Source organism: Emydura macquarii, unplaced genomic scaffold (assembly GCF_026122565.2).
Source record: "Emydura macquarii macquarii isolate MOO-44397 ecotype Brisbane River unplaced genomic scaffold, CSIRO-AGI_Emac_v2 contig_629, whole genome shotgun sequence".
In the NCBI taxonomy this organism is placed as follows: Eukaryota; Metazoa; Chordata; order Testudines; family Chelidae; genus Emydura; species Emydura macquarii.
Window position 1 is genome coordinate 8,517,628 of NW_027130766.1, and position 22,435 is coordinate 8,540,062.

The window sequence follows — 22,435 nt, forward strand, 5'->3', positions numbered from 1 at the left end:
GTCAAAAGGCTCTAATCAGCTGCACCTATTGCAGATCTAGATCAACCACCCTGAAAAGCAGTAGTCTCTTGTGGATCGGGCACTAGATTGGAAGTCAGGAGACAAGTTCTATTCCCAGCCCTGTCACCAACTTCCTGCATGATCTCTTGGGCATCTCACATCTGTCTTTGGGCTTGTCTAGGGGAGAAAGTTGCACCAGATTAATTTAAGGGGGGGATTTAAATTGATTTTGTTACACCACCACAAACCCTGCATGGACACACTTGGTTTAAGTGTGACTTCTTTTGGTTTAGCTTACATCAATGTGGAGCAGATTGAAGCTAAACAGAAATAAACTGATGCAAACAACTGTGCGGACACTCACATCTGTGCCACTAATGCAATTAGGATTGTACTGAGTATCAAGAATAAATATTGCCCTGGGACTAGAGGTGAAGCTGTTTAAGGTCTCCAGCTAGAACTAAGGAGAATCAACTAATCAGAGGTGCTGGAAGCACCTGATGTTCCCACCTGGAAGCTAAGCACTGGGGAAGCTGTCCATGTGACACAGCTGTAACCTCTCAACTCTCTGAAGTGACCAGGGATTTGGGAGGTGTTCAACTTCCTCCAAGCATTCTGCAAAAAGATGCTCTTGTGCCCCTGGAAAGACAAACCCTGCTGGTGCAGAGCTGCAATGTCCAAGTCATGAATTAAGCAACCCAGTGATGCTATAAATGGAGTTTCCTCTCCCCACGGTTCTGAAGGAAGTTATTTAAGGGCCCTTTTCCCCTCGGCTGTACAGGATTGCAGCTGGGGAGACTCTTCTGAAACAGGCACTGAGTTGCTTTACGGCACACGTTACCTTGGAGAGATGTCGTCATGTTTAACAGATCCATTTCACCGCTACCCCCCCCCCCGTGAGGGGGACAGGAGCTCTTCAGAACTATAACTGCAAAGCTTAAAACCCTCCCCACTTCACTACCGGCAGTGACACAGGGGGCAGCTTTCCGTGTTCTCAGGAGCAGGCAGGGCTAGTCTGTTCTTCCTGACACCATATCCACGGGCCAAGCCCTCTCCCCGCCCAGCAAATTGCCTAGTTAAGTTTTTAACAGCCACACAGCCCTCCTTCTAGAGCATCTCCTTTGATGCCCAAAGCTTGGAGAGATTAAGCACTGGTCTGGTCAACCCAGACTGCCCATTTAGGGATGTCTATGCAGCCCGCAGAATCAAGCCATCTAGCACGGGCCAGACGGGGGCTAGCAGGGCTCACGCTAGCACTCCACAGCTTTTCTTAGAAGTTGCGGCTCAGGCTGGAGCCCGGTTCGGAAGCCTAGGGAAAGGGTTGGGCTTCGGAGCCTGAGCCACAATTTCAAAGCACCGTTCTCCACAGCTATTTTTGGAGCGCTGGCGCAAGACTTGCTAGCCCAAGTCCAACCACCCGGGCTGGGACTCCAGGCTCGCTGGTGAGGGCTGGGCAGACATACCCTGAGGGTTAGTTTATTTTGATAGCCCTCTCTGAAAGAAACTGGTGTGGGGAGGACACGCCCATCACACATGGGTTGCGGAGACAATAGACGATAAAAATCTATTGTTCTAAAGTGGCTGCTGCACAGCAGCTGTTTTGCACTGACTCGCTGGCAAGTCTGGGAGGGGGAGGAGGTTACTGGGAGCCACTTTCCTAAATGCCATAATTCAAGTTGCATTCTTTAACTAGTTTCTCCCGAAATGGCCCAAGCAATTTGTTTGCATTAACCCAGCCATCTAAAAAACAGAAGAGAATTCTGAAGTTGCAAAGCACAAAAAAAAGCCATTTTAAAACCACAAACTTTCGCATTCCTATAGTTTAATGGCCAAACCGACTTAAGCCAAATTTGCAGTAAAATGGGTATTTCCATGACATTTTATGGAACCCTTCCAACCCGATGAAGAGTTACAGGTTTAGGACATATAAAGACAGTTTAATTGGGTGTTCAGTACTTTTATAGCCCACTTCAATAAACATTAACAAAGGACATAGAAATGGACCTTTAAACCTTTCCAACTCCATTATCGGAGATTGAACACATCTAGGGGAGTGTTTTGCCGCCATTACAAACAGCAGGGACCTGGCCAAGTGACAGGCACCCCCACTTGCTGACCCCATTTAGGAACACAGCTGGAAAGCAGAGGCTCCATCCAATCAGCATGAAGAAGAAAAACTGTTGCTTTTAAAGCTGCATTCTACAATCCCCCAGGAAATTCTCTTAGCATGTCTTAGCGCCCATGGGAAGAGATTCTCCCATCCTAAACGGACAGGTGGCAAGCAAGTACTCAGATGGCTACTTGGTGTGGACACTTCCTCACTCCACTATCTCATCAGCACTCAGGGGGCAGGGGTGGATAAACCCTGACGTCTGGACAGCAGTGCTGGTGAAGACAGACTTTTGTTGTTCATTACAGCAGAGTCAGACTAGAACAAGGTCATGGGTTACCATTTCCAATGACAAAAGCACCAAAGAGTGTTGTTGCTGCACGGCAGCTAGGCTCTGAACTTCACATCCAAGCCGGGATCTGGGGCGCTCATACCAACAGGTGGAAGGACTGTGCATGCTATGGCGTCACAGTCCCAGGTGGACAAATAGCACAGATACCAGAGAAGCAGGGGGCCAGCTGCTCTGGGGGGCAATGGGGGGTTTTCTGGATCTACAACCCGCTCTTAACACTGCAATGCAGGGATTAGCGACATCTGGCAGTGCTGTGGAGTCTTCCAAGCTCAAGCAAAGGTTTTGTTTCAAGAAGAGCTTGTGTGACAGTGCACATGGACAACTGCCCAAGAGCATCAATGCCTCCCGAGAGGCAGCGCCCCTAGGAAGGGAAGGGCTTCAGAGAAAGATGGTGCAGAGAAACACTAGTAGAGATGATCTGAAGAGCTTCATTCCACTGCAGGTGGAAGGGATCAAGTGCTGGCAGGGGACAGTGAAATCACCGCTCAGACACAAAGCACGTCTGTGTGTGGAGATCCACCCGTTCCAGTCATTGGCAGGCAAGAACCTTTGTTTTAATGTTAGAGGAGGAGGAGAAATGAGGGAGAGATTTTATTTGCTACTGGCCAAAGTGTTGGCACTGCCTTGAGGGCCAGCTGCTTCTTGGGGCGCACAGCATAGGAATCTCAAGGACTCGCCAGTGTCTGCGGCTACCACAGTGAGTGGGAAGAACTCCAGCTTGCGAACAAGTGCCTGCTGGTGGGAGTTTCAAGGGGATCTCAGTACAGAAGAACACGTGAACAGGATCATGCCCTAACATCTCCTTCCAGCTTCCTTAAAGTCCCTCTGCTCCTCTTTACCCTCTCCAGCCCAGTCCTGCTCTTCCAACCCAAGTACTGGTGCAGCTGGGGATAAGTATTGCTTAACAGACACGCCAGCTTGACAAAGCTCTTACAGTGCTGCAGAAAAGGGAGCTAAGCATCAGTAGCCCATTTTGCCGATGGGGAAAGAGACACGGGGAAGAAGTGACTCACCCCAGGTAACATGGAGAGTCAGTGTTAAAACTGAGAACAGAACCCAGGAGTCCTCACTCTCATTCCATCCACAAGCAGGTGCGGCATGGGCAACACACAGCTGACCTGCCACTTCACTTTTACAACTGACATTCTTTGCTTTTGCTTTTTAACTGGGGCTGGCACTCAGAGCTGTTAATGCTCGACTCCAAAGCCCCCCCAGTGCACTAATATCTGACCCACAAGCTCGGAGTCCTCACTGACGTCACCCCCAACATGTTTTTAGAGACCTGACAGAGGTAAAACACAAGGGGCGCGTTGTTTCCTTCAGGCAGACATCAGCATGACTCATTTCCAAAGGTTCCCACGCCACAGCCTTTGAACACACCTAGATGCCTCCTCTTTCAAAGACTCACAATCCTTCCATCCACCACAGTGAAGGAATCTGCTGTTCTGCATGCTGGTAATACACCCCAGGTGAACACCACCCCTTCTGAGAATTCAGAACACGGACAGTGAAATCCTGGAAATAAATAGCACACTTCTCAATCTCCATACTGAGAATATTTATTAGCCCGGAAGAAAAGGGCATCGTTAAATACTCAGCAGAACACTGTGACACTGGCAAATTTGGTATTATTGTTAAAAAAATGTTTTTATTTCTTTTGCTATCCCAAACTTTTAATTTCTACCCAAGAAAACCACAAGCGCAAGAGGTCTCATCTTTCACATGCATCTGTCTGTATTTTCTGCAGACTGAGTTCAGTACTAAGCAACCTCTGTTGCAAGAGTCACTCTGAAGGGACTGGGAATAAAGAGTTTCAATCCATGGTACAGCATCACACCTGGCTCAAGATTCCCACCAGCCACCACTTTATCCATGCTAAATGCTAGGTCAATTTTCAGCACTGGGGTGGATCTTGGCCCAGGATAGAAAGTGCAAAGACAATGCTTTGCATCAAGCTACTGGACCCCCATAGAATAGTCTGAGGTCAGGTCTACATGCAAAAAAGTCAAGTCAATTCAGCTACGTCACTCGGGTGTGAAAAACCCGCACCCCTGAGAAATGCAGGCAAGCCAGCCTAGCCCCACCTGTAGAGAGCGGTGGGTTGAGGGAAGAATCCTTCCTTTGACCTAGCTACCACTCTCAGGGAGATGGATTACCTACCTGGATGGGAGAACTCCTCCTCTTGCTGTAGTGAGCCCCACCTGCAGTGCTGCTGAGTAGACAAGTCCTCAGACTTTCAGAACACACATGTGGGTTTTTATTCTGCGGTTCTGGACAGCACCAAGCACACAGCAAGGACTCCTTCACTGTATTTAGCATATAATTAAATATGCACCCTCCCTACTGAGAAAGTACAGCAGCATGTTTTACGTTACACATACAGGTTCACACTGATTTTACAGCAATGATTTTCTACTAAGGTTCTCTTTTCGGGTGCCTTATACAAGAGCTTTCTCTCCCCCCTCCCCCCCAAGCAATTCCCAGCAACACTTTAGCATTATCCTTTCATCTTTGCTGTAAACCTAATTAATTAAGATAATCAGTTAGCTAATGCCATTAGAACACCCGCTCCTTTACCAGTGCCAGGGCTCCCCTAAAGCCCTGCAGCTCGGCAGACTGAAGATGCTTCTAATTTTACCCCATGGAGTCCTGCCGCTTGCAAATTCCTTTCCTCTGTTTTTTACTTCAACTCCGATACGAGGTTTGAGTGTATTCCTTCCCACATGCTCAAAGCTCTCCAGACTTCCACACACTGAAATATTAACTCCCTCTCACTTAAGGGCAGTTCCTGGTACTAAGATGAGAACACAAGACTTTGGGGCTCTAAAGTTACTTTGTGCTAACACACTGCCGAGTATGACAAATAGGCGCAAGTTCTTATAAGAGCCCGAACTCAGCTCCAAAGAACTTGATGTAAACTTGCAATTACAGTACTGCAGAGAACAAGCACGCATGCACCGCGAACGCCAAAAAGGGACACAGAGACTATGGCAGCATGGCCAGGTAGCGCAGACAAAGCCTCCTTGACAGAAGAAGGAGTTTTTCTGCCAGTGGAGGAACGCCACCTCCATCCACATGGCTGCATCTACTGGGTGTGGGTTTTTCACACCCCAGCCCACGTAAATATGCTAATATAACTTTCAACAGTAGGCCAAGCCTACTTTGCCAATTGCAGGGCAAACAATTTTGACTTGCAATCTAAGTGCCAGCATGCTTGCAAATCAAGTCTCTACAGATACCACCCACGTGACTGCAGGGAATGCCAATCATTAAACCACTGTTCGCTTGTACAGGATATTCCTTTCCAAGATCTCAGAGCATTGGGAGCCGAAAACCCAACCTGCCTGCACCAGTTAGCATGCTGTTTTTTTGCAAATCACACCAGTCACAGAGTCAGGCGTGCTCTGATCATTTTATAATAGGTGAACAGAATACAGCGACCTCAGAAAGCAAATATGCCAAACACTTACATTATAAGCAGCAGCACTGCAATTTCATCCTGAAAGCTGGTTGCATGTTGATCCACTCCTCTGTCAATTACACAGAGGAATGATTTTAAGTGCATGCTGCACATGCCTCAGAAAGAAATTGCCATCTTATGTTAGCATATGGAGAGCAGAGCCTGAATGCGCTTACATCCGTCATCCCATAACAGTCAGCGAAGCAGTGATTTTACTCTAACAGAAAGGCCAGCCAAGGAAAGAGACAATTTGTGAACTTCGCCCAAGGAGTCAGCAAGCACAGCAAGACTCCAGCAAGACAGCAGGAAAGCCCCATGGAGCTTTTTTCTTAAATAATTTAAAAAAGGATCATTTCAAGGACCCGCTGAAGTGGATTTGCAGAGCATCTTGCTCAGTGATTTTTGTAGTTTAGCATTCAAGAGCAAATCAAGCTGCATTGCCTGTGACCAAGATTTCCTGAATTATAAAACAGTTAATTAAATCTGAAAAACCCAAGACAACTCTCGCTCACACCACTTATATTGATCAAGCAGCAGGCTTCCCTTCCGGTGTAACGCACAGTAGAGATCTCTGGTGCAATCGCCCAGTGTAAAACAGATTAAAGGCCCCTCGTTCTCAAGGTGCCATCCAGATCCAACGTCTCCTTGCAAAAACAGCTTCTCCCTGAACGTTTGGCAGCAGCTCTGCAAAACCCTGTGATCCACCGGGGAACAAAGCAACTGCAAGTTACACTTGGCTAAATAGTTTCGGAGCGCGGCCTTCGGCACCGTTTGTGAACGAGGCGCTGTGTAGACATGGATTTTGGGCAACGGCTGAGTCCCCGAACGGCTCAGCAGCCTGGGACCGGTTCGTCTGCCAGGGGCACGGAAAAGGGCAGGTCCCAGGCAGGGCTGCTGTACTGGGGGGGGCAGACCCAGCCCAAGCGGGGGGGGCAGAAAACACCTGCCTAGATTCTCCCCGCACCGAACTTTCCCGGGCACGGCGCGTGGCTTGGCCAGGCGAAATAAAGCGACCCCCCCACACACACACACACACCGGCTAAACCCATCCAGCGCCGGGCGCAGCGAGCGGCTCCGCTCCGCTCCCCCCCCCCCGCCGGGAAACCTGCCGCGCCCCAAAGCGAGCCCGATGCCGCCCCCGGAGAGGGGCCAGGAGACCCCGACCCCCCCCCGCCGCCGCAGCGAGCAGAGCGCTCCGGGGCCGGGCGTGGGACAGCGCCCGGCGGGCGGGGCGGGGCCGGGCCGGGCGGCTGAGTCACCCCCACCCCCGCCGCCGCGGCTCGGAGCAGGGGCAGCCGGCGGGGGTCAACGGGGGGGGGGGGGGCAGCCGGGCCGGAGTCAAGCTGACCCGGGACAGGCGCCGCCCTGACCCCCGGCACTGGGGGGAGGGGGGTCTCCATAGCCCCCCCCCATAGCCCCCCCGGCTCCCCCCGCCCAGCGAGGACCCCCCCCACGCCAGGCCGCCGCCCCCCCTTCAGCCCCACAGCGCCCCTCCCCCCGCGGCGCGGCGCTCGCCGGCCCCCCCGCTCACCTGAGCTCACCTGCGCCGCGCTACCCGGCTCCGGCTCCGGCTCCGCCCGCTCCTGCCCGGCACTGACTGGAGCCGCCCCGCGCTCACCCAGCGAACAAAAGGCGAGCGGAGCCCGGCCCCGCCCCCGCCCCCCCGCGGTCCCCATGGACACAGGCACCGCCCACTCGCCGCCGCCCTCTCATTGGCCCGCTCGCCCTTCCGTCACGCCGGAAGGGGCGGGGCTCCGCCGCCACCCGGCTCTGTTGACGGCCTCCCCATTGGCGGCCCCCTGCGGGCGGAGGGGCGCTGGAAGGCGGCTGATTGGCTCTTTGTTTGGGAGCTGGGACGCGATTGGACGGTGGTCGGGGCAGGGGCGGGCCAGTGGGCTGGCGAGGGCGTGTCTCGCCACCGAGTGGGGCGGTGCCCACCTGGATGAGGTCATGCAGGTGAGGGAGGGGCTAGAGGAGGGAGGAGCCTGGCGTGGCCTGGGGAAGGGCCGGAGCCGTGGAAGAGGAACCAACCTAGCGGGGGGGGGGGAGGGAACATGGTGGGGGGATGGGAGGGAAGGGAACCTAGTGGGGGGATGGGAGATCGGGGGGCAGGGGAGTGGGGGACAGGGGGAGTCAGGGCTAGAAGCTGGGGCCTCAGCTCAGCTCAGCTCCCCCCAGCAGTCCTGTTCCCCTCCAGATAGCACCCCCCACAGCAACCCCATTTTCCCAGACCCCCCCCAGCAGCTCCCCAGGCACATACAGCAGCCCCATTTCCCCCTCATCCATCAGCAGCCCCACCCGCAGCAAGAGGGTCACCCCCATAACCCTCTGGGTGGCCTGCCAGGGGGAGACCTGTTCCTGTTAACAGCCAGGTTGGTCACATACCTTGGCGTGCTGCCCGCTGTGTGAGGGAGACGCAGGCTGGGCCTGCGTTAGGACATGGAGCTGGAGCTCACCGTGGCCAGCCGCTACGGCTCTCCCAGGGGTGGCTGTGCCTGGTTTAGCTGCAGGCCGTGTGCAATGCCCAAACACCTGCCTTGGCTCCTCCGCTCCTTGCAGGATGCAGTTCAAATCTGCCTTCTTGCCTTTGCAACCCCTCGGTGCCCTAGCTCCAGCCAAGCTCACTCAGCTTCCTTGTCTTCATCTAGCACTGGCTTCCCTTCTGGCCTCAACACAGTCCCCCAATCCGTATGCAAGAGACTTCTCCTCTGCCTCTCCTCCTGCCTGCACCAGGCTCCTTGTGTCGTTGCATTTCTCTCCTGACCTCCTGTAAAAACATTTGTTTCTCCCTCACATTCCCCCCAGCGCAGCACAAACCCGGACAGGGATGACTGTGCAACCAATGTGACGGAGGCGAAATTGAAACTGAGTCACTTTTCTACTCCAGAGTCCTGGGGACAGCGAGAAAGATAGTTCCTTCAATGATCAGAAATGATAAAAGACTTCCCATTAAAAAGCAATGAAGAGAACCTATGCATGGCCTGCAGGGAAAGGAGTGAGATGGTAGGAATAACATCTCACAATTTAACACCCTGCCACCATCTCACAGGCAGTGCTGACAAATGGACAGAAGATAAACCCCAGCTGCTTCCATTAAGCCTTTTCTATGAAAGGATGCGTGCTGTGGCTAGCAGGGACGGATACCTCAGGCTTCTGCCTCAATCACCCTTCGATAACCCTTCGTCTGGCTTGAAACACTGATAAAGTATCTTAAATTTGAAATATCTTGGGACTTGGATTCTTTACCTCTTTGAAGTGTTTGCAGAGATACAGTGTGTCTGAAAGACTCTGTATCTAAACAGTGGTGACACGTGTCACATTAGGAACTGCCAGAATGGGAAGAAGGAGGCGGCATGATCTTACATTTCTTATTACTCCAGGAAAACAGCAGCGCATTAATCAGATCCCTCTGGCTTGGGGTGAAGAATGGGAGCCAGGAGACTTGAGTTCTACTTCTGGTTCTGCCACAGCCTCCTTCAGGGAATCACCTGAGCCAAAAGTGGCCTCTGATTTTGGGGTGCTCTGCTGGGAGCTGATCTTCAAAGAAGCGCAGCTCCAATTGACTTCGTTAGAAACATGGTCCCTCAGCGCCTCTGAAAATCAGGCGGAGTGATCACCCCAAATCACTGGCCATTTCTGAAATGGTCACCAGGCTACAGCTTCTTCTTCAGGTGAGAGCACTCACCTGGCCCCAGCGGAAAGGGCAGGATTTATTCATTTACTGCTGGAATGTGCTTTGAGATCCTCCGCTGGAAGGCGTTATTAGAAACACAAAGTATTACTTCCATTATCATTACTTAATTATTATTGGCCGTTAGGCCATTGTCAGAAGTAATTCATGTTTGTAATGACCTTTGAGAGCTTCGGGTGAAAGGTGCCAGAACAGAGCAAAATGCTATAATAGAGTGACTCGCTGCTTGCACTGCTGGAAACGAATTTGCACACATTATGTATCAACAACTATCCATCTATATGGATTATGGGACCATCATGCCACTCTGAAGAAAGCATGGACATGCAGGGCAATCCCGGCTAAAAAAACTGCATTCCACCCATGGATGATTGCAAGACAATGCATTCACGTCCTGACATAACCAAGAGCTTGTTCCTGGAAGCTAGGAGCCCTACAGCCAAGTGCAGGGGGTTAGACTAAGAGATGAGAGGCTGCCCCCCCCCCAGGTAGTTTAACGGATCCCCCAACCAGAAGGCAAAGGAAACACGTTCACTCCCATCTCTTTCCACCTCCATTCAGTTAGGTGTTTTCCTTTGCTTTGCTGAGCCTCTTTGGTTGAGTCTCATGTTTCAAAGTCCCAAAGTAGGCATAGGAGGATTCTAATGGGATTTCCCCCCCACTCCACACACAGTAAACATTTGCTTTGGACCCGGCCCGGATTTCAGTATCCGGGGGAGGGTGTTATTCCAGCTTCATAGCGCTGTCACTGAAATCACCCTCGCTGCCCATTTCTGATCCCTCATACACCTTGCATCTGCCTGATGCTCTCTTCCCTCTCTCATCACCCCACCTGTGTCCCACCCCCCCCCAGCTCTCCCCATCAGTGACAGTCCCCTGGGGGCATGCCTGGGTTATGTATTAACCTTGTCCTTTGTCTGGGGGGGTTGCTGTTTACCCCACTCAGCCTGCTGCTGATCAAATCCATCTCCTGGAGACCGGCTACTGTCCTGGTACATGAATCTTCTTGCATAGGCTCATAGACTTGAAGGCCAGAAGGGACCATCACAATCATCCAATAGGACCTCCCGCACATCACAGCCCCACAGAACCTCCCCACCCACGCCTGTGATGGGCCCATAACCTCTGGCTGAGTTACTGACATCCTCAGATGGTGGTGTAAAGACTTGATTGTAAAGCGAGTCTAGGTGACCTGCAAGTGGGAGAGAGAGATGGGGCTTGTGCCATTTCTTGTTTCTATCTGACACTGCAGTAGGCCTGGGGCTCATATTTTAGGGCTGCTAGTTTTTCCAGCGTGGAAGTATTAGGTCTTTTCTCTTGTTTTTGATGGAGGACTAGAGGGACCCGTCTCAGCCTAACAAAGGGATCTGCCCTGCCAGCCGTTTGCCAAGCATTTCACTCAAATAAGCATTAGTGAAAACAAAGAGTTTTAAAAAGAGTCTGATCAAAAACTGCCTTCGCCACCGCAGGTTCCACTTCCTGGGCAGTCCTGCGAGCTTCTCTAGCTGCCCATGGAGGCCTCCTCTAGGTGGAATGAGCCTGGATTCCACAAGCTCTGACGCTATGTTGGTGTAGACAAAGAGAGCTGCCTTTGGCGCCAGCTCCGCTCACCCCAGCTAGAAACCAAGTTTAACCGGGACAAATGGGGCTTTGCCGATCTGCACTGGTGCCTCTGTGCACACGACCAGGGACTTCCAGGAAAAACAGAGGGGCAGAAAAGACCTGGATCGATCAAAGGAAGCAGAGCACTAAGACCAACACCCGAGAGGTGTTCTGCACATCAGACAGGTGGGAGGGAGGAATAAATAAATAAAGAGGGCCCACATCCTTCCGTCACCTGCAAAGAATTCACCAGCCAGGGGCCCAATGGACTTGAAAGGCCAGCTGTGCGGTTTACATGTCCTGCTTCAGCAAAAGGGTGTGGGAAAGGGAAACTGACGCCAACAATACATCAAAGCAAATCCTTCACCACACCTGCCCAGCTGCCTCCCCGCTCCCGCCATTAGGTTCGGAAGGATCACGGGAAGTGTCAATTATTTGGGGTCTGCTCTTCCTCGCCATGTTATTTGCATCGTCATCCTTTCATTCCGGCCTGTCGGCGCTGTAGATTCTCACAAACCCACCCACCGCTCCTGACTCCCCTGGCACCAGATTAACTAGCTGGCAAACATAACAAGAGCTGTGCATCTCCTTGAGTGTGTATCTCCTGCCCAGGGGTTAGAGCACAGACTTGCCTCCTGTGTTCAGCACAACTTGAGAATAACACAATTATCTGCCAATGCACTTTGTAGCCAGACCCTCGGTAGCCCCTTTTCAGCCATACCAGCGGGGTGATTATGAGAACCGCATTTCCTGACAACACTAACAGGCTTTGGTTCATACCCCCATTAAAAATATCAATGTACAGCGCTTCTGAAAGTCATTTGTGTGACACCAGCCCGTCCGCGCTTCCCTTCGGCTCCCTCTGCAGAGTTCAGTGGAAGCTGCTAACGCACAGCAGCGACGCTTCCGAGCTGTCCTACATCTAAGGCCTGTCGAAATAATGATCAGCTCAGAGAGCCCCTTCCCTGCATGGCCAGCAAGGAGACAGGGCGTGCGGCAGAGGCCGTTCCTGATCGCTCCAGACCATCCCCCACCCCAAGGACAGCCAGGGCAACCCGCTCAGCAGGCATGGAGAGCAGCCTGGGGGGATCCGGGGCCGGGGTGGAAAGCAGGAATCAGCTTTATCCAAGGGAAGTTACGCCGGGGTTTAATAACTCCACCCGGCAGCCTCTTGGGCCCTGTCAGGGCAGCAGCACACAAACAGATCGGGGTGATGGGAAGCCACGAGACACCAGCTCCCCCTCCCCGCCCCCCAAAGACCTCAATGCCACTCAACAGGAAGAGCAATGTCAGCAGAGGCCCTGGGGGAGACGGGGCAGGATTCCCCACTGCAGGGTGCCTTGTCTTGTGCCGTACAGCAGCACTGAGCGGTGCAGCGCACCGCCAGAGCATATCAGGGGCAGCCGCCACGTGCTTTGCACCAGGCGCTAGGAAGCTCTGTGCGGCAGGGACGGCGTCTTCGTTCTGTGTCCATACAGCGCCTGGCGCGGCAGGGTCGGGGTCCATGGTGGGAGCTGCTGGGTGCTACAACACCAAGAACAACACGGGATCTTCCCCACGGCGCCTGTGCATTCCCTCATTGCATTCATACCAAGCCCAGCCCTGTTGTAAACGAGGGGCTGCCAAGTAACCAGGCCACCAAGATGTGTCACTCGCTCCCTGAGAGCATAGTCGTCACCCTTGTCCTTCCCCTCCGCCTGTGATGAGCCTTAGGTGCTGCAGCTGCACCGGGAGCTCCTCCGGCCACGGGCCGGCTCATTTCGCTTTGTGGGAGGCTCCTGCCACTATTCCGATTGCTCAAAGAAATCCCCCCAAAACCAAAAAGTGGGAATTACAGCTGCTTACCCCACGGCTGAAAATGGGCCAGTGCATTGTATGATTGACCAGAGGAGGGCGGGGAGCCAGGACTCCCGGCTTCTACTGCCAGCTCTGGAGGGGTGCAGGTTAGGGCAGGGGTGGACTGGAAGCCAGGACTCCTGGGTTCTATCTCCAGCGGTGCCGACAATTCACTGCGCCGCCTCAGGAAAGTCCCCACACCTGTAAAACGTGGCCACGTGGGGTCACACCCAGCATGCTGTTACCATCTCCCCCCATTGCCCACGCGCAGGACACGTCGGGGGCAGAGAGGCCAATTCTCCACTGGGCACCGTCCGGAAGCCGCACCGCACCAACCCTTCCCTGCACCACGGTGCAGCGGTGACAGCACTCACGCCGCTGTCCTTCATCTCCCAACACAAGCCCAGCTCTCACCCCGGTGGTGAGCCCTGCCGTGCAGCGAGCAGCGGGGCCGCCTGCGCAGGGACCTCCACTCCTCGGGCGAGAGGCACAGGCGCCAGATAGGACCCTAGGTTCCTCGTCCCCTCCCTGCAGGACATGGACAACTCACCTGATCTAAGCACAAGTCCCACTTACTTTGGTGCTGTTCTTAAAGCCCCAGCTCCTGGAGTCATGGGACAATGGGAGACTCTCAGCATTCGAGAAAATCTCTGCCCCCTGTATCTGGGGAGAAAAGCAGGAAGAGGCGACGCCCAACATCTTTAACACGTTTTAGGATTTAGATTTTTGTGGGTTTTTTAAAGCTGATTTTGGGATTTCTTGGGGAGCCAACTCAAGAGGTTTGAATGTTTGGGGCTGGCAAGACAGCGTTCTTCGTCTCCAGCCCTCGCCCTGCTGCAGCCTGAGCCTGCTGGTGGGGACACACGCCGGGGGCTGCTGGCCGTTCATTAGCCAGCAGGGGGTCGCTGTCGAGTTACAGCAGACACCCTCCTGCCCCCATCCCCAACCCAGCTCTTACACTCAGCGCACAAGACAGAGACCCCCTTTGCCTCCACCATGGCAGAGAATTCATCTTTCAGGGCAGTTCTCAGAGAGAGAGATCCTCCCCCACAGCCAGAATTGCCCTGTCTGCCCAGCAGCAGCGTCTCTTCCGAAAGGGAGCTGGGGTGGGGGGAACGGACACATGGGGGCTCGGAGCCCTCGATTTCCTGGGAATTGACACAGCCGGCTCCAGGGCCCTTCCCAGAGCAGCCTCCGTCTCTGCCGGCGTCCGCTGTGCTGGCGCTGACCCAAGTTACTCTCCCCTTTGCCATCTCCCATCAGGATCTGGGGCTCTCGCCCAGGCAGTAAATTTCACCGCCTGTGTGTCAGGGGAGTTGCGATGGGGTGGAACAAAATCCTCCATAAACAGGAACAGAGGACGCCTCCCGTGTGAATCTCCGGCAGGAACTTTCCACCCCAGCAGCCCGAGTTGGGGAGTGCCTCATTTCACTTAATTATAGACCTTGTCGGCCTGCAAACGCCCGGCTAAAAATGGCCGTGGGCAGCAATGGGAGGCCGGAAACCAACAATAGCGCAGAGCAACTGAGAGAAACTCAGCACCAACCCCCTGGGATCAAGCCCAGGGCTGGCCCCGCTTCGCCCGGCTCCCAGGAGATGCCACAAGTCATTTCAACCCAAGAGCCGTGTCTGTCTTGAACGGCGCTTTCCTCCGTCCTGCGTGAGCAGTGGCACATCTGGGTGAAGCTGCTCGCGAGAGCTGGCTCCCTAGTTTGTTCTTGTAGCGGGAGCTTGCCCATGAGGCTGCACACTCTGGTTTGTTATTGTAGGGTTGCCCGTGAGCTGGGGGCTGCACACTCTGGTTTGTTACTGGACAAGCCTCAGTTCCCCGTCTGCAAAATGGGGTGACGCTTTCTTGCCTCCCAGGGCCTTGGGCGGGTGAGGAAAGCCAGGGAAGGGCCTAAACGGAGCAGGGGGGCCAGGCAGGCAGCCTCGCCCGCTCAGCAGCGGAGCTGTGCCCAAGGTTACCTCACCGCGGCGCCCCCCAGAATGGGCTCAGTGACCCAGGTGAACCAGCCAGGGACCCCAGGATTCCAGGTTAGCCCCTGCCTGTTCCAGGAACAGGACACCTCGCTTGTTACACCAGGTGGGGGCTGAGAACTCGGCCACTCCAGGTCCTTTGCTATTTGCTTTTCTCTCCCTAGACAAGGCCAGCTTATCTCATTTCCTGTCTCTTGCTGGTTACCCTCCTGGCTTCCCAGAAACAGCAGCAGCCGGGCACTGATCCCAGCAGAGCAGGGGGGTGCCCAGCCCCCTGAAACATGATGTCTGGCATCCAGAGCCCCCTGCAAGGTTTCACTGCATAGCCACTGTGGTCACAGGCAGCTGGATCTGGGCCCAGGCACCCCTTGCAGGAGTAACCCCGCTGCTGGCAAGGGGACGCTGGGGTAACGCTGGGCTAAGGGCGAGCTGAATCTGGCCCAAGGGGCAGCGTAACTGTTAGCTTCAGAGAGTCACTCCTGATTGACACCAGGGTCTCCTGTGGTTTGAAAGCCTCTTGCCACACCCAGGCACAAGCAGTGTGACTCTAACCTGAGGCTGGCCACACCCTTGCACAAGGGGAGGCTCCATGGGGCATGTGGTTGTGCCTACCTCACTCCTATCCGGATGGGAGGAAGCCACGTGTCACCGTGCGCCGTGAGGGCCCCAGGTGAGGATGTTTGTGAGCGCGGCAAAGGCAGCAGCGCCTGTGCCGCGGGACCCGGCGGCTAGTCGAGGTGGGAATTACAGACCTGCCAAGCTGCCGCACTCCAGGCCCCCAGCTGAGGAATCAGCCAGGAAATGAAATGGGATCATTTCACCGGACAGGGGCTGCCAGGGCATCCTGACCTGAAATGTGCACCCTGCTTCCAGCGGGACCGTCCCAGCGACACCGACACGGGGGACACAAGGGCTGGTCCTGGCCCCTGGGGAGGGAGGGCGGAAGGGAGGGTGCTGAATGACGCAGAGAAGCCCTGGCTTGGAACTCGGTGGTGGCTGTTTATTGACGCCACGTTCCCGTGGGGTTCTCTTCGGCACAATGCCGGCAGCCCATGGCGGCCCCTTGACCCACCAGAAAATGCGGAAGAAGCTGCCGCCCTCAGCTGTCTCGCAGGGTGAGAAAAATAAAGGGGGAGCAGCCCAGACACTGCAGCGATGGGCACGGTCTGAGACCCCAGGACAGGCAGGCAGCGACGGGGGTTTCTGCACCTAAAAATGAGCTGGGATCGCTGCCTTGCCATTGGTTTTGTTTTGAGGCCATTTCTCACCCAGCAGCCACCTTCCTCCTGCACAGCTCCCTCGCATACTTGGTCATTGCTCAGCCAGCCGGGCGGCTCTGAGCTGCCACCCGCGTCCTAGCGCCACACAATCAATAATCCAGACGGGAGAGATGCTGGCTAATCAGCACGCAGGATGGGCACAGAACACGAAACCAAGGGGCCTCGATAACAACCCCCTCCCCCCAGGCCCTGTGCAAAACAACCCCTCCAACCCCACCGCCACCCAGGCTCCAAAAGGCGACCGAGCAAGCACAGCAGATGCCAGGTCCGTGCGTCCAGAGCCAAGAACGTCACCTATCGTCCCCAGCCCCTGCCTTTGGCGGAGAACAAGTTAATACAGAGTAAATCATCTTAAATATTTCATCAGTGCATTAGGTGCAGTCAATTTCAGCTAAGTGTGCGGCCGATTCATCTATAATTCACGTCTCAGCCCTGCAGGCAGAGCAGGGGGCTCGGCTCTTTCTAGCATTATTGTTTATTAATAAAGTGTAGTGGGAAGGCGAAGGGAGGAAGGCTGTAATGAGCTGGCAGGTCTCATCCCCCCAGTTCTGCCAGCAAGGGGCTTCTCCCCTGGGCCGCAGAGATTGCAGGCAGGGGCTGGCCCGGGAAAGGATCCAGAGTGCAGGGCTGCTGGGATTTCAGTGTGGTGGCAGCAGACACAGACATTGCTTTGAAGGTCAGCTCTGTGCAAAGGAAGCTCACAGCTTCCTCTGGCTGCCCAGCCTCTCCGGAGAAACTCTGACACAGCCCCACCCCCGCGTTGGGGGATTAAATATGGTGAGTGACCTTAACGTTCAGGAGAGCAAAGGGCTGAGGGGATTGAAGCCAGGCTGAATGGGCACAGGGAAAGCGGGTTTCCACAGGGTTCAGAGCGGCAGAGCCAGGACTCCTGGTTCCGTCCCTCACTCTGACTGTGCAGCTCACTGCTGGACCGCGGGACAGTCGCTGGACTGACTCCTCGCTTTCCCTGTCTGTGCAAGGGGGCGACGCCCGCACTCAGAGAGGGGGCAGGGGGAGGGGAGAATTAATGGCTTTGTGTGTCAGACTGAACGGAAAAATGACATCGAAAGGGAAAGGATTCACTGCAATTCTGCCAGTGCCCTTCAGTCCCACCCCGCAGCCCCCGCTACCAGCCCTGCTCGCCCCCCAGTGCTGCCGCTGCCCCCAGCCGTTGGAGGCAGGAAGGCACTTTGCATGCAGCGTGGAGGCTGGACCCAGCGCAGCTCTGTGTGCGGGTGCACGGAGCCGCCTGGCCCTGCCTGCGGGGCCCTGCGTGCGGAGCCACGGGATGAGCCGCGCGCACAGAATCCCTGTGCTGCACGCCCGCGGAGGAGCTGGGGCAGGGGTGGTGGGATGGGGGCAGGGGAGGCAGGGCCTGCCGCACCGTCGGCTGCATGGGCGAATGGCTTCCCCTTTCCACGTTTTCTCCTTCGAATTGCCCGTCCATCGACTAAGCGACAGTCGTGTTTGTTCAGTCTGTCCAGGCCACATCTGCCGCCTGCATTATTTACACTGTTTGCACTGCCTGGCTTCCAGGCTGGCCTGGCAGGAGAAGCCGGGGCTGGGACAGAGTCCCCACGCCTGGGCTGGGTGGGCGGCGGAGGGGGCAGACAGCTCCCCCTGCCTCGTGATGGCAGAGCACCGGCACGGGCGTGCGAGCGACGTCCCGCCGCATTGAGGCGCGGTCATGCAGGACGTCTCTCTAGCCCTGATGGAAGGGAAGGGGGCCCTTGGCTGGCAGAGCCAAGTTCCCACCACGCACACAGCACCAGCTGGGCTCGGCATGGTGTGACGCTGCTGCACACGTGCTTCAGCCACTCCTCACGGCGCCGCGATCCCGCTGCTACCGTCAGCACAGCCAGGGCCGCCACGTGGGGGCGGGGGAAGGGTACACTTTACCGGGGGGCAGAGGCCACAGGGGGCCCAGCCCAGGCTGCAACCCCCATTACCCCTAGGAAAAAGGTTTTCATGGCTCATGGGATTGTGCGTCTGGGCTGAGGGGTTGTGGGATGTGTGTGGGCGGGGGCCCGTGTTACAGGTTTGTCCTGAGCCCGAAAAAATTATGCTGGGGCCCTGGGCACACCCACCTGTGCCCAGCTAGCGCTTGTCCGGCTCAGCCGGGCCCCCCAATCCCTTCTCCCCCTCCCGCCTCGGTCTCTTTCCAACGTCCCGGGCCCGGCAGCGGAAGAGACGCTCCGTCCCTTTCCCTGCGGAGGCTCTGGCGCGGCGCCACGGTCCCCAGTGCTCCAGATGGCTTCCGGACACAAGGAGCTCTCTGTGCAGGGACGGGCGTGCTCCATGCTGCGCTGCGACCGGGCTAGCGGGAGGCACGCAGGGCAGCACCGATGACCCCTCTGGAATCCGAGAGGAACCGCAAGCCAAGCACCCTGGCCCAGGCCCGGTGGCAGCGGAGGGAGCGCCAGGGGCTCTGTCTGCACGGGTGCGTCACAGACCAGACGTGGGGCCTGCCGCATCAGGCCCTGGACAGGATGCAGCAGGGGAGGTTCAGCTTCATGTCTCGGGGAGGCCGGGGGGCTCGTGGGAACCTGAGCTCTTGCGTCCTGGTTGTGGATTGGGAGTGACAGGTCCCCTCCCATCTGAACCAGCCCCTCTTTATCTCACCCCCTGACATACACCTGCACAGGCAAGGCGAGGGACTGGGACTCCCGGGTCCCATCTCTGCCTGGCATGACCAAGTCCCTTTCCGCCCCATGCCTCAGTTTCCCCCTCTGTATAATGGCAATCTGGAGGCTCTGTGCAGGGGGGTTGGTGGGTGCACTGCACTTGTGTCCCAGCAGCACCCTGGGATCTCTGCGTGAAAGGGGCAGAAGGGAGGGAACACCCAGGGAGCCTGTTGTTATTAGCACCCCTCAGTGCCACGCCTCCAGAGCTTGGGCCACAGCGGCCAGGGGCCCTGGGAGCAGGTGCATGAGAAGGGGGGAGGCGGGTGGTGTTTTGCTGGGACCCTGCAGGGAGAAGGGCTGGAACGGGGGTAGGGGAGGGTCTCCTGGGTAAATCAAAGCCAGTGGATGTTGCTGGAGCAGGGACCAACCTCCAGCACCGCCGAGGGGGAGGTCGGCAGGTCGATCAGCCACTGGCAGAGCAGCAGGGCCTTGGGCCAGCCGACATCTACCCCCGCGGCCTCAGAGAACAGCTGTACCCGCTTTCCAGCAGGACCTCCTGCACAGGGATGGGTGGGGCATCAGGACACAGCCCTGCACGGTGAACACCTGGTCAGGGCTGGAACCTCCACCCAGCCCCCAGCTCAGCCAGGACCATTCACTCCGCATCGGAGAGCGAGGTGCTGAGGCCGGATAAAATTCACTGCACGTGTGTCTCAGATGCAAGAAGCCAGACAAATGGCAGCAGATGGAGCAGGACAGCTAGACCCAGCCTAGAGGGGCAGGGGACAGCTTCCAGGAGAGGCTGACCTGACCCAGCCCAGCCAGGGGGCAGGTCCCAGCAGGACCGGATGAGCCCAGTTTCTGTCAGCCTCCCCACAGACCCACCTGGTGAATTCGGGTGCAGAGGCCAGAGCTCCGGTTCACAGCAGATCCACGAGGGAGACGCTCCAGCCCCAGGGCTCTGCCCGTTGGATAAGCAGGACTGAAGGCCCGGGCTGGGAATGGGGGAGGGTGGGGCAGGGCTCTGCAAACACAGCTGTAGGTAATTGCACAGGTGGAGGAGCTGCAGAGAGCCGGTCTCAGCAGCACCTCCCCCGGCCAAGTTGACAGGAGCCAGGCTGGGCTGAGCTTGGGTCAGGGGGCCTGTTTAGCCCATAGCCTGTGGCCAAAACCCCTCGTTCCTGGCAGCCTAGGGCCAAACTGCCCAGCCCACAGCGCCCGGACAAAGAGACACGGGCTCTCCAAGAACAGCCCCTCGCGCGGCCGGAGCACCAGCTCATTCCCTGCACTGGGACCAGCCGGGCCCAGCAGCAGAGGGACCTCCAGGGACTGGGACTAGGCAGGAGCACGCAGCAGGTGGCCGGAGGGGAGACGGCGTCCCCGCAGCAATTCCCACCTGCTGCTGCCGTGGCCCCACTGCTTCCTCCCAAGCCTGCCCAGGGCATGGCGGAGCTGGGGGCTGACGGTCGGGTGCTCGCGAGGGTCTCGCCTGCCGAGAGTCCCAGCCCCAGGGCTCAGCCCCCGGCCAAGGAGGAAACGTGGGCTCAGGTCGGGCACGGTGCTCGTTTGCCCTGGGCCTGCTGCGGCCCAGGGATGAGGAATCGAGAGAGCCACTGGGCGCCTCAAAGGACAGCCCAGGAGACTCCACACCCAATCCACCGCCCCCATCCCAGGGCTTCCCGGTCCCTCCGAAATGCAGGTGACAGACTCCGCCAGGAGGGAAGCCCAGCCCCCAGCTGCCTTCGAAAGCAGCCGGCAATTGAAAGCTCGCGCCATGCCTCAGCTGCCTGCTCTCCCTGCGTCCCCACTGCCCGCCCTGCTCCGGACGTCGGGCGTTCTGCCTCTCCTACGGCCATCGGTTTTATTTGCTTTCTCTCCACGTCCCCCCTCCCGGCGCAGGGCCCAGCCTACACATGGAACTAGGGGCTCACTGGCGCGCCAGGGCCCTGGATGTGTTCATCGGCCTGCAGAACAACGCAGAGAAAAGCCCACCGTGCCCCCGAGCCGCCAAACTGGGGCGAGCCGAGCAGCAGGCTCCTGCAGAATTCACCGACGCCATTCGAATGCATTTCCCGTCTGGCAGCGAGAGCCTGAGCTTCAAATGCCCCGGCAAGAATGGGATTTCCTCGCCCCGCTGGGAGCCAAGGCTGGTGCGAAGCCTTTCAACGCTAGGAAGAAAGGAGTCAGAGGCGCGCGCGCCCCTTTCATCTGGCAGACGCCGGCTGGGCCTTCAGAATCCAAAGCCTGCCTCGCGCCGTAATGAACCAGCAAAGCGCTCCGCTGCTCTGTGTCTTCTGACCCCTCTGCCACGGCAGCCGGAGTGGGAGCGCGCCGGCCGCACCGCTCCTTGCAGGGCGGAGGTGTCGTTAGTGTCGCCCGCGGGGTGGGGTTCCTGGGCACGGGGCCTGCGACAAGGGCCAGGGCAGCTGGCAGGCGACCGACATCGGTGATAGTCCTTGGCCGGGCAAGGTCAGGCGAGACAGACGCCGCGTTCGGCTTTGTCTCGGCCGAATTAACCCGTTAGGTGCTGCACGCAGCGCCCCGCACGTTAACAGGCGCCACCAGCTTTGCCACTGCCACACAGCAGGATGCTGGGGGAGTCACCGCCACACTCGGTGCCTCAGTTTACCTAGCCGGAAAGCGGCTTGCTAACCAAAGATGAAGGCGCTAGCCCCTCCGGGAGCTTGAACCCCCCACCCACACAGCTGAGTGAGCACGGCGGAGGGGGGACCAGAGCAGGGATGCAGGCCCCCCTGGGAGGGTGGGGATTGTGGCTCAGACCAGTGCCAGGCACTGCATGGGCCATGGCGACCGACCTGCCCTCGTGCTCCCAGCCGGGGTCGCTGCAGAGCAGGGCCGAAGCACCCCGGGGCCAGGAAACCCGTCTTGCTGCTGTCCTTGCTCTACCTGTTTGGAAGGTAATGAGAGGCCAGGGCCAGCTCCCCACGCGCCGCCACACCACACAACCCTGCGGATCCCACGTCAGAGGTCTGCACTAGCCCCACCCTCTCTCCGAAGCCGGCCATGCCCCCCCCAGTCGCCCCATTTCAGCCTAATTCAGTCACTTACAAATTAAGAGTCCCCAGCAGCGAGACCTGGGGCAGGTGAGCTCCCCCCCCCCCCCCGAGCCCCAGTTCTGCTGCGTCCCTGTTTTACATCCCTCTGCAGCGCCAGGATTGTCCCAGGCTGGGCTGAGGTGCTGGGAGAAGCCAAGGCGAAGGCAGCGCTCGTCCCAGCAGGGCAGGGCAGGGCGGGGCGGGGCAGGGCGGGGGGGGCCTAGCACCCCCCAGGGCACACGCTATGATTCAGTGGCTCAGTTTCACTCCTCAGAGCCAGCGTCCAAGGGGAGCGAAAACGCCAGCTCAGCAGGGCGGAGCAGCCACGCGGCTGGCCCCCTGAGCCAGCGCAGAGGCAGGGCGTCCCACTGCCCGCCCTGGGTGTGCTGCGCCCGGCGCAGGCACCAGCTTGCCTGGATGGGCCGTTTAAAGCAAAAACAACGT

At 57.1% G+C, this 22,435-nt stretch overlaps 1 protein-coding gene across 6 annotated transcripts in view; it reads right to left on the reverse strand.

Annotated features, from left to right (window-relative positions):
* JUP (junction plakoglobin) overlaps positions 1-19,842 on the reverse strand; it is a 59,528-nt gene extending 39,686 nt beyond the window's left edge. For 2 of the 6 annotated variants that reach the window (XM_067541306.1, XM_067541300.1), the window contains exon 1: positions 7,464-7,562. The gene's annotated coding sequence lies outside the window, so the exon portion shown is untranslated. Of the gene's footprint in view, positions 1-7,453; positions 7,563-19,820 lie in introns of those variants that run through there. The other 4 variants (XM_067541305.1, XM_067541299.1, XM_067541304.1 and 1 more) reach the window with 3 other exon arrangements.
* Positions 19,843-22,435: the final 2,593 nt, after the last annotated feature.